Genomic DNA, 13,924 nt, shown 5'->3' with positions numbered 1-13,924 from the left:
CTTTAAAAGTAGGGTGACATTGGGCAAATCTCAGATTTCTTATCTGTAAAAGGGGAATAAAAATACCATGTTTGTAAAGGGCTAGCCCAGGACCTGACTTAAATGCTCAATTGAAAATGTTTGGGAATTAGGTGGAGGTGGTAGTTGTGCACCATTTGGAATGTACTAAATGCTACTGAATTGTTCACTTTACAATGGTTAATTTTATGTTATGTCAATTTCATCTCAATAAAATGTTTTTTTAAAATAGCAATTTATTATATTTATACATAGATATGAATTTGTTAATAAAAATATTAATTGAGAAATCTATAATCGGCATGGAATTCAAAATGATGATAGTGTTTAATAAAAAAATTTAAAAAGAAATAATAGCATTAAAAAAAGGAAAGAGGCAGAGATCAGGACAAAGGAAGGGCAAAAAAACTATAGTGTTGAGTTTGGTGAAAGTTTGGTTAGTGGCAGCAGCGAGGCTCCGGACTCACAGTCTGGCATTTAGTTCAGTCCTATGCCCTCCAAGGACTGCAGAATTCTCAAACCAAGAGTATTGATGATCTCACAGGGACCAACTTGCCCCCCCACCCCCCGCTCTCCGCAGGAGAGTCAGGGTGCTATGACTCATAGGAGCCACCACGAAATCACTAACTGGAAATCCTTGCTGCAGCTACACTGCAAAGGAATCGGACTTGATTTGCCAAATTGCCCATGTGATCCAGGCATGGCCACCTGCCAAAGAGCCAGAGGGAGAGTAGGCCACTCGCTTTCCTGGCAACATGGAGGTTTTCTAGCTCCATCACCAAGTGAAAAGACAGCATAGGGCTTCCAAGAAGCCATTTCCAGTGACGATTGGGCTTTGATAAGAGTGGCTGTATTGCCAGAGTGTTCGGTGCATTGCCTCTTTCAGCAGCTCGTCCATTCTTCCATGGGGAAGTTGTGTCTGAGGTTCTTGTGGTCCATGAAGATACTGCCTTCACCATCTGCTTCTGCATCTTCCTCCGGTGACATCAGAGTGCGGCAGGATTTGCCTTGGCCATCTCACAGGGCTGTTTGACTCAGGTGTGCCAGGAGAACCATCCTACCCTAAGTCAGCTGAACAGAAGCCAGGAGTTAACTGCCACCAGGCGACCCAACTTGCTTCACAGCAGAGACCAGTTTGCCTGCAGCTAACAGAGTAGATGGCTGCTAATTACCATGCAGTGAAGATGCCTACAGAATGACTACCAAAGGGAAGAGTTCCTTGCTCAGCTGAAGAAGGTAATCAATATGCATGTAAGTTCAAGTGTTTCTGAGACTTCCCAGTGCCAGCCAAGAGCATGGCAGTTTTGCTGGGCAGGTTGCGTGCAGGCTGAAAGCTTTAGAACTACCGAGGAAGGTGATTAGCAGATGGGTTCCTGGCAGCCCTGGTGTGCTCAGGAGCTGGTTCCCACAGACTGCTTGCTCAGAATGGCCAAATACTGTGTAGAAAGGAAGGAGAATGAGAACACTTCTCTGGAGTAGAGTGAGCCAAACTCCCTCATTGGAGAGGTTTCAGCTCTGATTCTTGGATGCCAGTGAACTGAGATTGTGTGGGGCATGGCGTAGTGACAAGGGCCGCTCAGTAAGTGGGTACAGCTGGGCTCCTGTGGCATGTCATTAGACGAGGTACCCAAGCCCAGCCCATCCAGAAGGCACTCAGTCATCCCCTCTCTCCCCTCTCACTGCTGGCTCTCTGACTCGTCAGCCTCTGTTCTATTCCTGATATGCTAGGGATATCTCGAGGCCTGCCCCATCTTCCAGACTAGAGACTGAGCTAGCAGGAGGAGGGAGTCAGCACGGAACCAGGGAGTGGGGTGGGGAATTGTGAAGCAATCAATCAACAGTTCCACGGCTGGACTTGTAGGGCAAAGGAGGGGATTCAAGGGAAAGTGAGGAGGAGCCAGAATGCCTGCCAAATTGGGAGGGGGCTGAGGATAGTGTGGAAGTCAAGAGTTTGGAGCATAGGAGTAAAGAACAAACCCAAGTGGGGTCTCACGCGGTTGCTCTGAGCCAGAAGACCTGGAGAGCATGTGGGTGGGTCGGCCTGGCTGAGGGGAATCAGGAGTGGATGAAAAGACAGAAAGACAGCTGCATCTACTCGGAAGCCAAGCCAGTAGGCGGGGAGCTATCCTCCACACCGTGGGCCCTCCACACCCCACCTCTCGTTGGTTCCCACATCCTCCCAAACAATCCTGTCCATTCCCACGTCCTTCAAGCGTGGGCCCTCCTCACCTCTGTCTTGGGCTATAGCAAGAGCCTCCTCACCACCGTCCCTGCCTCCAGACTCTTTCCCCTCCAATCCATGCCCCACACAACCGCCAAATATTGTCTTTCTAAAACACAAGCTTGGTGTCGTCCCCAGGCTTAAAGGACACTAATGGCTTTCTATTGCCTGAAGAATAAAGCCAACACACAGGATACGCAGGAGCCTTCAGGACCTGTCTCCCCTGCTGTTGCCATTTTATTTCCTGTGACTTAACCTGCAAGTACCCAGTCACCTCAAGTATCCAGTCACCTGAATTATTTGCTGTTCCTTGAATAGACCTTGTAATTGACTTCTTACTTCAGACATTATTCCCTCAACCCAGAATACCTTTTTCTTCTGTCCTGCCTACCAAACCTCTCCTCATCTTCCAAGACAAAGCCACCTTCCCTGAAAAGCCTTCCCCATGCCCCTCCCTCCAGATCGGGGTTAATAGTTCTCTCTCTCCTATTGTGTGTGTGTGTGAGTGAGTGATAAAATATACATAACAAAATGTACGACTTGAACCATTTTAAGTGTAGAGTTCTGCGACATTAAATAAATTCACATTGTTGTGTAAGCATCATCACCATCCCCAACTCAAACTCTGTCCCCATAAAACACTAACTCCCCATTATTTCCTCCCCCTGCCCCTGGCACCCACTCTTCTACTTTCTGTTTCTGCATTTGCCTAGTTTAGGTGCCTCTGCCTCATGTAAGTGGAATCATATAATATATATTCCTTTGTGACTGTCCATTTCGTTTAGCATGATTTCTTCAAGGTTCCTCCATGTTGGAGCAGGCGTCAGAACTTCCTGTTTAAGGCTGACAGATATTCTATGGTGTGCATCCACCACACTCGTTTAGCCATCAGTTGTTTGTGGACACTTGAGTTGCTTCCACCTTTTGACGATTATGAATAACACTGCTGTGAACATCAGTCAGTGTTATAATATCTGAGTCCCTGCTTTCAATTCTTTTGGGTCTATACCGCAAAGTGGTATTGCCGGATTGCATGGTAATTCTAACTCCTGTGCTTTTTCATCAAAGGTAATTGTGACTGTTAAGTGTGCATCTTCAGTATGGTAATGTAGCCACATGTACATTAATACATAGAGGCAGCCAAAGCACCGGCAGAGATCCTGCAAAGACTCTTTGACTCTTCATTGCAGCAAAAGTGTGTTTTGTACAGAGAGATGTTGCAAACCAGTTGAAACATGACAGTCAGTTAACACTTGAACTCTAAAATTAGATTGTGGCAAAGTGTTTCTAAGAAAATCCTTTCAAGAAATTCAGTTAGTAGTTTGTAGTTCTCACTTTGTTATATGCTTGGGAACATGGAGCCAAGAAACCAGTGTTCTACTCTGCTGGCCCGTTACTAACAGTAAGTTATTTAATTCTTTAGGTTCTAATTTTACCATCAGTAAAACCACAAATGTCCCTGTACATTCATGAGCAAAGAACAATCCAAATGAAGGCATTCTGGTAACCTAAAAAAAAAAAAAAAGAAAAAGAAAAAAGAAAAGAAAAGAAAAGGGTCATTTGCATTATCATAGTGATAATATGGTACCCAAGCAACACTGCGGCGTCTGTAGCAGATCTGAGTGGTAGCGAGGGGGATGCACGGTCCTCTCTCAAAGGCAGTGAAATGGAATTCTTTAATGGAGGGGGTCCAGTAATACTTGACCATTCCCATCTGGATAAGAAAAATCTTTGAGTAAGAAGTAGAACTCCAGGGACCTTTGAAGAGGGATAGGAAAGCTGCTGGTAGGGTTTTAAAATGTGGCAGTTGAGGAGCCAGTGTTCCATTAGATAAGGAATAGGCACAGAGAAAGAAAGCCCGGAGCCAAGATTTTACAAAGCACTCTGGGTAAAAATAGATGGCCGAGTCCTGTATAGTGTGTGGGCATTCCATCCAGGCAGTATCAGCGTGAGGTTTTGTGAAAACCTGTGGGTAGAATATACACTCTAACCTACTTCACGTGGCTGTTTCTGACCGATAGTACCTATTAGGTGTGGCTAAAATGTGTTTATAGTCACTGTTAAGATGTTGGTACCAAATTATGACACTTACCAAGGGATAAGTCTACATAGCTTCCTTGCCTTTAGAAGAACTGAAAGGAACCAGTAAAGTTACTTTACTGGTTACTTTTAGTTCTTACAATCCACATTCTTCTCTTCCATGTTTTCAGAATGTCTGTGCTATTGATTTTCCAGAAGGCAGAATATGGCAAGACGATTGATCCTTTTTTCACAGAGACCGATAAATTAATATTGAACGGGATGTATCCTCCCTCCTTCACTCCTCCCTCTTCACTCCCTGAAATTGAAGACCTGGCCAGAAACAGAACATGTGTGGTACAACTACAACACTCAGGTGATAAAATCAAGCACTTGCAGGTACAAGGCAGGAGGCACAGGGCTATACATGTAATCACAGTTAAATCACAGTTAAATCATAGGAAAAATGAGACAGCAGTTCTTCTTCTGAAGAACTTCTGAAAATTAACATCCATTTTCAGGGCTATCAGTTTATGAATCTATATTTCTTTATTTTAGAGAGTTCTGAAACAGCCTGGAAAATAGAAAGGAATGTAGTAGATAATAACGGTGGCATTTCTAATTAAAGGGGAAAAGATGAGTATAAAACCTGATGTTAAAACAAGAGATTATCCATTTGGAGGAAAATGTTTTCTCTCTTTCCATTTAAACGGTGTCTTTCACACTTATTCTCAGGCATCTGGTTAGGGACCCACTAGACAGGGGGCAGCGCTTAAGGTGAATATTGTTGGCGCTCAACCACTTCTCACCATATGTTCCTTCTTGGATAAACCAGTCCTCAGTGCCCGAGGATTTGTCTTGGTTTTGAAGACATCTATTATATATCTGACTTGAATTTATTGGATTTCAGGAACCCCCACATCCAGCAAGTGCGCTCTTCCCAGTGACGAATGTTCTAAAACCGTTTCTCTTTATTAAGAACCGCCATGGTGGGCAGGAGGCTCACCTCGGTGGCCCGGACAGCTGTCTTCCGCGTGGGAAGAACTCACCTCACTGGGCTGCCTGAGCCCGGGATAGTGGACACAATCACAGGGGTAAAACCAGGTTTCCAACAGTTAGCAGAGGCACAGTTGCCAGTGAACAGAGTTGTCTGCATCCCATCAGGAAACCCTCGCTCTCCAATAGACCTAATTATCAGTCGGCAGCTGAGGTCCAGAAATGGTGCAGTAGGCTGAACAGGAAACAAGTCAGGAGAGGTTATCCTGCTGGGTGAGTGGCCCTATGACAGTGCTTTACAGTACGTTTCCTGGATCATCTATTACTTTGATTTGCTAACCTTGAGCTCTTGGCTGATGCTTTTAATGTGTGGAGAAGAAAGTTGTACAGTTTGAGCAGTGATAGCAGATGCAGAGCTATAAGCATTATTTTTATCTCAGGTTCAGCAACCTGATTCTTAGGGAGAGAGTCTGGTGGGGGCAGGGAGGAGGGAGAGTGCAATAGAAGAGGGAGGATCTTCTAGAAATCACATAGAATTCAGAAGAAGCTGAGTCAAGTGGTGGCTTTGCACATTGGCCAGAATCCATCCATAGAGACAGAGTCACTTGCCACAAAGCCACTTCCCCTGGCCCTGGGAGGCAATAGTTCTGAGAGGCTACCTCCAGGCAAAGGTCAAGCCCTCCTGGAGGTCAAGCTGTGGCCTTGGGCCTCTGCTGACTAAATTACCCTACCACGCTGACATTTGTGAAATGACATCATGATTTCTTTAAAATGTGGATAAAATCCAGAAGATTATGTTATCAAATAGGCCTTTCTTATTTAATGTCTTGCTTTACAGGCCACAAAAGTGCTTTATTATGTCTTATCTGATAAACTGTTTTCCTCAGTTAGTCCTAGAATCTGGAAATCCCCCTCCCCATCTTCTCTATTGTATACTTTAGTTATTGTTTTTCCAACATAAAGTCTGCATTTTTTCCAATATTACTGTGTGTGTTCAGACCTCTTTACCATGTTGGATGTTGTTATACTTCCAAACAGATTACAGCATGTATTTTATTTTCAGGCAGATGGCACCCCTGGGCTACATTTATATGCTAGCTGTCTCAGAACTTTACTTGTGGGCAACTGTCTCAGAATTTGACTTGTGGAATAGCTGCACTAAAAGGACAAAATTTGACGATATGTCACCTGTCTACAGAATAAATCCTACATTCCCTTTGTTTCCAGCATTGCTCTAAGTCAGCTGGAGCTGGGCGGGGGAAGGGTTTTTGCTTCACTCTGAGTCTCAGGTAAACATCTGATGGAGGGCGTGACCTTCCTCCGCCATAGCTGGCACTCTGCAGGCTCCTCCACATGGCAGAGGGGGCCACTCTCTTTTCTCTGGTGCCACCAGTTAGTTGCATGGGTGCTAAGGCCATGCTGCCTGGGACCAGGGATCCTACAGACATTTTAGTGTAATAGGCTGTTCAATTTTTAATCTGAGATGCCTTTGAAATGCCTTTGAAATCTCAGGACTTTGAAATATCTAGGATGCTGGTGGGGAGCAAATTTGAATGCCAGACACCTTTCTATACACACAACCACCCCTTCCTTCTGCAACCCAAATTCTGTTATTAGATGAGCTTGGGCACCGGAGACCCTTGGAATGAGAGCTTCCCCCAGAACACTCCTCACTCACTCATATGAATCCATTGGGATCCCTACAACTCCCACCATCTGAATTCCAGAGGTAAACATAGCGTAGACTTAAGGTGGGGCCAAACTGCATCAATGTTCAGTTCTAATTCCAAATATATGACAGTTCTATGCCTCTCCAATTAGTTTACATAGTGAATTGGGGAAATGATTTTGTAACTTTGACAAGTTGGATTTCTCTTTGCATAAAACAGTGCTTTGCTAACAAACAGGATGCCACATCAGAACGCAGATGGATATAAAACATTCTGCTATTCCAAGCACAGAAATCGGATTTTAAATAAAATCTCCCAAAGTGTAATTGACACATGACCTCTGAGTCTGGTAGAGTGCTTGTCTCCATTTTGTTTAGTTGTTTTTCTGGAACTTTGTTCTGTTGTTTTATTCAGAATATGTTTCTTTGTCTCCTCATTTTGGCTGCCTCCCTGTGTTTGTGTCTATGTATAAGGTAGAGCTGCTATGTCTCCTGGTCTTAGTAGAGTGACCTTATGTAGTAGGTGTCCTGTGGAGCCCAATGACACAATCTCCCTGGTCACCTAAGCTCCAGATGAGTCTCTTGTGTGGGTTGTGTGTGTCCTCCTGTTGTAGTTGAGTCTTGTTGCTATTTGCATGTCAATGGGAGGGATTGGTTCTCAGGCTCATTGGTTGTAAGGATTTACTATGAATACAGTAGAGGAGCTGTTATGCAGGGGCTGATCCTACAGAGCAGGGTTCGCTTTAGCAGGGCTCTGGTACCTGCCCTGTCTGCTCTTTGGGCCTGTCATTTGTGGAGGTGGTTGGGTGGTGCTCTGGTGTGGTTTGAAGTTGGCCACTAGGTGCTTTTGTTCTGAGGAGGGGCTCTGGGAGGGGCTCTGGGGCAGACCTGAGTCAGCCAGTGCCTGCGTCCTGGTATGAGCTAGAAAGTGATCTGCAGATGGTTGCCACTTGTGCTGGCTTGGAGGTGCCTGGGACAGTCTAAACTGTGCACTGAGGTTGGCTGCCACTAATGCTGGGCTTGGGGCTGCTTAGCAAGAGGTATGAGGCATGCTGAGGGCAGATGCTGCCTGTCTGGGGTTTGTGAACCTTTGAGAGATTTTAAGAATGTCTGCAGCATGAGCCAAGACAGGCTGTTTATATGGAAAAGCCACTGGAAGCGGCTTGAGTGGGTCTGCAAGTTGGTTGGGGCAGGGTCTCAGGGAATTACCAGGGCACAACAAACAGTGTCAGGTAGGTTGATGGAGACTCAGATATGGTGCTGATTGCGTGTGCAGACTGGGTAGGAGGAGGACTCAACAAAGGGACAATGGCTTCTGCCAGCACTTCTGTCTGGGAGAAAGCTGCCCCTCCAGTGCTTACCCTGGAGCCAGACAACTCAGCTCCTCCCCATGTGTACCTGGCACCTTTCAAGCCTCTGCCCCAAGGCTAGAGCTCAGAGCAAGTGAGGCCATCAGCAAGCAAGTCCTTGTGCAGGCCTTTTAAGAGAAGTGCCTGGGACTTCAGCCACTCTCCAGCTCACTCAGCCACAATCTCTGCTGGTGTTCACAGCCAGAGGTTATGGGGACTTCTCTCCTTGGCACTGGAACCCTGGGCTGGGCATCCTGGTGTGGGGCTGGGACCCCTCACTCCTCAGGGGGGACCTCTGCAGCCAAGATATCCCTTTCAATTTTTAACTAACACATGTGGGTGTGGGACCAGCCCATTCTGTGTTTCCGCCCCTCCTACCAGTCTTGACGTGGCTTCTTCTGTATGTCCTTAGTTATAGGACTTCTGTTCAGCCAGACTTCAGGCGATTCTCAATGATGATTGTTCTGTAGTTTTGTTGTAATTTTGATGTGGTTGTGAAAGGAGGCCAGAGCTGTGTTTGCCTACTCCGCCTTCTTGACCAGAAGCCTTATTCTTGTGATATTTTAAATCTTCTCAGATCCCCTGGGCTCTTGGCTTTATAAACAGGAGTGGATAGCAAACATGCATTTCTTATGATAGCATTGCTTAATTTCCTTCCACTTCTTAGCCTGTCTGTTGTGTAGGACAGACTTAGTTTGCTCTTTCAAAATAAGCAGCTCATGCAGGTTACAGTTCAGTTATTCATAAACTTGTTGACCACAGGAATATATTGGGAATTAAGACTGACAAATATCAACTATTAAAATTGGAAATGCAAGTAAATTACTTGGCTTAGAATTATGCTCAATAATGGACTTAGACCCCTCTGTTTTTAATGATGGTTATGGTGATAATAGCAATAACAACATATACATAAGCAATAAAATATCTGTGGCTATATATACATCACTTAGTGATTAATTATGGGATGACATCACAGAAGACTTTTATTTTCTATATTGTGTATTTGTTTTAACATTTGAATTTATTACTATAGCATATATTCTCTGTTTTAAGCAAAAAATAATTCAGAATTAAAACAAAAACAAAAACCGGTTACGGAAATTAATGGTACTGTTGCCCACAAATACAGTTGTTCCCACATATGAAAGTAGGACACGAAGACACACTCTGCATGAAGTTTCCACAACAAAGAAGGGAAATTTGGGTTTAACACTTTTAGCTGTTAAAAAGATCATCTTATAAAATATTGTTTGAATTTACAGATCTTTTAATGCAATGACATAAGCGTTTTTAAAGCATACTTTTGGAAATTTAAAATGCTATCAGTGACTTAGCAGAGAAAATTACATAAAAGAATCTTTTCTTAAGTAAACATTTTATTTTGCAATAACTGTAGATTCACATGTGGTTGTAAGAAAAGAATCTTATTAACACCTAATCTGATAAATTTTGCCATAAGGAGTGGATATTGCTTAACAACTTAATGGAGACATTGATTATGAATTGACCTTTTCAATACACTTGCAAGGTACCTATTAAAAAGGCAAGTTTTAAAGAGTCATGTGCATCCTAATAAAGTAAAGCACTCTAAAACTAAATTCATGCATCTATAATTTTCAGTATAGCTATTACTTGGTCTGTAGTAAAATGTGGACCTCTGGTTAATTTTGACCATGTCCATGACAGTGAAATGACAGCCCTGCATTTCCTCTACCACTTCTTTACCAATCCATTTCTGCTCCACTGCAATGCAGTCTGCATTAAAGTTGTCCAACTTCACCTAAAGTTATGATTAACTTACTACTGAGATATTTATTAGAATTTAAACAAAATGTTCTTAATTAAACCATTGATTCAATAAAATTGACTGTGCACTTACTATGTGCCGGGTACTGTTCTGGCACTTGGGGCACATCATAAACAGAACAAAGGTTGCTGCCTTCGTGTATCTTGTGGTCTAAATGTGGCAGGTAGTAAACATAATAAATGGATAAATTAAGTAGTATGTTAGAAGCTATAGGTGTGATGAAAAAGATGACATTTAGGATCACAACATGCCAACTCTCAGCACCAGATCCTAAATGACAGAGAACTTGTGTGTTCTTTAATAAAATTATTTTGGGGGTATATTAGTCTGCTAGGGCTGCCATAACAAAATACTATAATCTGGTTGGCTTAAACAACCTATGAGACCTCCTTCTCATAGATTTGGAGGTCCAAGTTCAAGGTGCTGGCAGGGTTAGTTTCTGGTGAGGCCTCTCTTCCTGACTTGCAGACAGCCACCTTCTCACTGTGTCCTCACATGGCCTTTCCTTTGTGCCTCATGTGGAAAGCTCTGGTGTCTCGTCCCCAGCTTATTAGGACACCAGTCTTACTGGATTAGGGCCCGACCCTTGTGACCTCATTTAACTGTAATGATCTTCTTTAAGGCTCTATCTCCAAATGGAGTCACACTGGGGGTTAGGGCTCCAACATGAATGAGAGGGGGAAGAGGATTTCATCCGTAACAGATGGCACTTGTGATATGAAGGACACTCAAGTGTGGGGTCCAGGGAAGAGTCCTCTCTTTTGTAGGTTTAAGGGCAGTGCTAAGGTAGACCTAGAGAAGGTGAAATCTAAGCAGAGATGTGAGTTATCCACGTGGCTATCTGGAGAAAAAGCATTTCAGACAGAGGGAACAGCCAGTGCAAAGGCCATATGGCAGGAATGTGTCTGGAATGTTCGATAAACAGTAAAGAGGCCAGTATACCTGCAGGGATGGGAGAGTAGGAAGGGATGAGGTTATGGGGAGCCAGACAGTGTAAAGATCTTAGGCCATTGCAAGGATTTTGGTTTTGACTTGAGTGAAATGGGGGCTATTGTAGGTTTTTGAGCAGAGATGTGACATGATCTGATTTACATATGCATGTAGTCATGAAATTATTATTTTAACATATTTTGGTGAATAACTAATGTGAAATTGTGAAATTATACACACATACATTAACTGCGTCTTTTAAATTCTTGATTTAGAATCTCACTTTTAGAATCTAATTTTAAAGTCAAATTATCGGGAGAATTTCCCACTTACAAAGTTTTCCAGTGTGTAATGTATACATAAGTATGGCTTCCTTCTATGTATCTATTACTTTTTCTTAATTCTTTCTTCTACTACATGTATATGATTACATATTTTTTATGTTCATTTGAAATCTTTTAAACTAAGTCTTACCTAATAGGTACACTTAATATCTATTTCTAAGATACATTGAACAAAGTCAATATTTTAGCTTGGTTAAAATACTTTATAACTGAAATATACAAAGAAAAGAATAGTCACACATGACATTACTTTATGCCTTTTACAAATAATATTTGAGGGCAAATTGTGTACCATTGTCATATAAAGTCTGTTTCATTCTCTTTGGCTTTAATGAAATCATAATCCTCTATTATCTTCCATTCAAAAGAGACAGAAACTGGCTTCTTACTTAAGATTTCTGTGACTTCTTTTGTCTATTAAAGAAAATGAGGTACTTTGAGATTAATGGGTGAAAGTTGATGTGTAAATAAGAGTAGTTTTAGTTCTAGGTAAAACTGAGAAATAAGTCAAGTTTGGCTTCCCTTCCTCTTTGAGTTCAGGGAAATTCACCACATATCTCCAGCATCTAGCACAGTACCTAGCACATAGTAGGTGCTCATTATATACAGTTGACCCTTGAACAACATGGTTTGAATTGCACGGGTCCACTTATATATGGGCTTTTTTTCAATAAATATACGTTTGATCCTCTGTAGCCCCAGGTTTTTCATCCACAGATTCAACCAAGTACAGATGGAAAACAGTATTTTCCATCCACAGTTGGGAATTCATGGATGCAGAGAACCAACTGTATGCATCGTTCTATGCCATTTTATACAAGGGACTTGAGCATCCGTGAGTTTTGGTATCTGTGGAGGGGGCGGTTCCTGGAACCAATCCCCTGCGGATATTGAGAGATAACTATACTTAAGTTTTGGGGGAGTCAAAAGTTGTATGTGGATTTTCGACTGTGTGGAGGAGGTGCCAAGGCCTCTAACCCCACTTTTTCAAGGATCAACTATATTTGTTAAACAAGGGACTCGTTCCCTGAGACATCTCTTTCTTGTTAGGGATTTCATATTGTAGTGGTAGAAAAATTTTCCTTTTACCCCTCCTGGGTTGTTTGGCTGGTCTAATAATTAAATTGTCATAAGACTAATTAACAGGAGAAAAAAATTGATTTCATATGTATGGGAGCCTTATGAAAATACGAGACCCAAAGGCAGCCAGGCAATTGAGGCTCAAATGCCATCCTGAGCTAAGGAATGGAATAGGGGTCTGAGGTTTCAAAGGGGGAGGGGAGCAATTGACAGGAAGATAAAAGAGCAGATGTTTGGTAATCAGATGTTTTCCATGCCAGGCAGGTGAGTATTTCAGATAAAAAAAACTTATCTCTGGTAACGGGTCTCTTTCTGGTGCAGGCCCGCATCTAAATTCTTTTAGGCAGTTGAAGGAGACGTCAAATTTTTCCTAAATCTGCTGGGTCTTAATTGCCTTCAGTTCAAAGTAATCCACATGCCAAAGTGGCACATTTTGGGGCGGCATATTCTGCTCCCCTTCAGTATGTTGCCCATCCCTGGAGTATTTGCATTTTAAAAGATTGCCAGAGGAAGTGGGCAACCTCTGCCCAAGGTATGAATTGCTAATGGTTGAACTTCAGAGGTCATTGGGGAGATAACTCAAAGTGCAGAATTTTCACCTAGAGCCCCTTCAAACCACATCACTGGGTAATTATTTACTTGGCTTCCCCTTGAGTCAGATGGGAGTTTGAAGTATTAAAAGTTGCACTTGTAAAAAAAAAAATTGCACTTATTATACAGTCTTAGGATACAATATCCCAAATTATTTCTATTTCTCGATTCCTGCGCAGAAATTACTGGAGTTGTTAATTCTAAAGCAATCCCTGTCATTTTGTAAACCACGTGTTTATAGTTTGTATTGTTAGGGAGGACTTGAACCCCTGACCCTCAAACCTCAAAGTTCACAGTTTCCCGTTACCTCGGCAATCCTCCATGGCCTGTCACAGTGACTGGGTGGTGAGGAGGGGTGGCCTTTAAAACGCCAGACTGCCGGTGGCAGCAGCTTGTCAGCCGCGAGCTGGGCCCAGGGATACAGCCAAACATCCCTGGATTGAACCCACGCCTCCCACTCTCTGGAGGCACCGCTATTTTAAGGCACATAATGTTGACAGTACGAGTTATATACAAATATATCCGAAGAAGGCTAAGTAGAAAAATACACCTTTGCGGTGAATTAATACCGCAGTGGCTTTGTAAACCTGCGTTCCTTGAAAGAAGCCTACAGTAACCTTTTGCAAGTGACCCTTCCTCGTCCCGACCCCGTCCCATATTTCTTCGACCCCCATCCTCTGGACCCACATAGTAGGACAGCAGGACAGCCTGTGTCGCTTTCCCCCGGTTCTGACGCAGCCCACGTCCCAGAGTCCTGTGACACAGAGAGCGAGACACCAGACACTCCAGGCCGGGTCCCCGTCCCAGCCCCCGCCCCACGGCTCGGCCCGCCCTCCTCCTTTCCCCATTGGCTAGGACCGCCCTCACTTCCCCTTTGGCTCGGCGGCTCCACGCGTA

At 43.4% G+C, this 13,924-nt stretch overlaps 1 protein-coding gene across 2 annotated transcripts in view; it reads left to right on the top strand.

Moving 5' to 3' along the window:
* The first annotated feature begins 683 nt into the window (after positions 1-683).
* Positions 684-13,924, top strand: part of LYST (lysosomal trafficking regulator) — a 171,071-nt gene continuing 157,830 nt past the window's right edge. The window contains exon 1 of one of the 2 annotated variants that reach the window (XM_019746974.2): positions 684-1,254. The gene's annotated coding sequence lies outside the window, so the exon portion shown is untranslated. Of the gene's footprint in view, positions 1,270-13,924 lie in introns of both variants that reach the window. The other variant, XM_074316725.1, reaches the window with a different exon arrangement.

This window comes from Rhinolophus sinicus, linkage group LG12 (genome assembly GCF_036562045.2).
Source record: "Rhinolophus sinicus isolate RSC01 linkage group LG12, ASM3656204v1, whole genome shotgun sequence".
Lineage (NCBI taxonomy): Eukaryota > Metazoa > Chordata > Mammalia > Chiroptera > Rhinolophidae > Rhinolophus > Rhinolophus sinicus.
The sequence above is the reverse complement of the archived record's forward strand: the minus strand, read 5'-3'. Positions and strand labels throughout refer to the sequence as shown.